This window comes from Monodon monoceros, unplaced genomic scaffold (genome assembly GCF_005190385.1).
Source record: "Monodon monoceros isolate NGI ecotype Baffin Bay Population unplaced genomic scaffold, NGI_Narwhal_1 Super_Scaffold_6, whole genome shotgun sequence".
Lineage (NCBI taxonomy): Eukaryota > Metazoa > Chordata > Mammalia > Artiodactyla > Monodontidae > Monodon > Monodon monoceros.
Genome location: NW_021703783.1, coordinates 82,116,280 through 82,117,444, shown reverse-complemented (window position 1 = coordinate 82,117,444; position 1,165 = coordinate 82,116,280). Strand labels below are relative to the sequence as shown.

At 35.6% G+C, this 1,165-nt stretch overlaps 1 non-coding gene across 1 annotated transcript; it reads left to right on the top strand.

The window, feature by feature from the left end:
- The first annotated feature begins 381 nt into the window (after positions 1 to 381).
- On the top strand, positions 382 to 544 carry LOC114886302. The gene has a single exon (XR_003791308.1). It is a non-coding gene; the product is annotated as a U1 spliceosomal RNA (small nuclear RNA).
- The last annotated feature ends 621 nt before the right edge of the window (positions 545 to 1,165 follow it).

Genomic DNA, 1,165 nt, shown 5'->3' with positions numbered 1-1,165 from the left:
CAAATACTAACTCCATATTTTCAAAAAGAAAAATTGGATAAGCTATCGCTTTCCATCCAGGTGCTTAAATAAGTCTTTTCTTCTTCTTGTCGTTATGAAATGGCATGGTCAAAGACAGAGAAGAATGGGAAACACTCATGGGTATGTTTACCAGAGTATTATTAAAGAGAAGGAATTACTTTGCTTCAAAGGTGGAGATTTACAATACCTGTATAATGTTTCTAAAGGGGATAATGAAAGGTTTGGCCAGAGTTCTACTTCTTATACTTATAGGGTTTTTTGACTTGTATGTATATGTTAAACACACACACAAAATATATCTGTAATATATGTATTCCATATATCCTGCCTACCTCCTGGGGTTATCAAGAGAATGATTCAATACTTACCTGGCAGGGGAGATACCATGATCACGAAGGTGGTTTGCCCAGGGCAAGACTTATTCATTGCACTCCGGATGTGCTGAACCCTGCAATATCCCCAAACGTGGTAAACTCGACTGCAGAATTTGTGGTAGTGCAGGACTGCGTTCGTGCTTTCTCCCGTAAACAAAAAAAAAGGAAGAGAGAGTGATTCATTCATTTTCTCACTTAATAACTGTGTTTGGTTGAAGGGATCCCAAAATGGAGAAGGCATGTTCTAGTTTCTAAAGGAATCTATCTTGGAGAAAGGATTAAATTATGTAACGATATGGATAGTAACTCACAGTGTTTAAGAAAGTTGTCATTGTGCTAATATGTTTTCATAATTGTGGACCTTTTATTTTCATCCAGAACTGCTAGATATAGGTGCTTTCAAAATTATTGGAGCAGGATGGTTTATAGCAAAGACATATGCTGTGTTGGCATTTTCATAGTTCTATCTCTTAGAATCTTATCATTTTAACAGGAATGCTTCTTACTATTTTCCTTTGGCTGTATTAAGTTAATCAGAAAAAAAAGTGCTAGAGGTTTTAAAGCCAGCCGGACCTACAGCTGACTCTTGGTTTTACCAATAAGTCACTGAGTGACGTTGGGAAAAAAAATCACATAAACTCTCTGACATTTATTGTCCTCATCTATTAAATGGGGATAACAATCCTTAATTTTCAAGGGTTTTTTTATGAGTTATATATGATTCTGTATTTAAAAAACACCTAAGAGAGTAAGTGGTTCTATAAATGGCA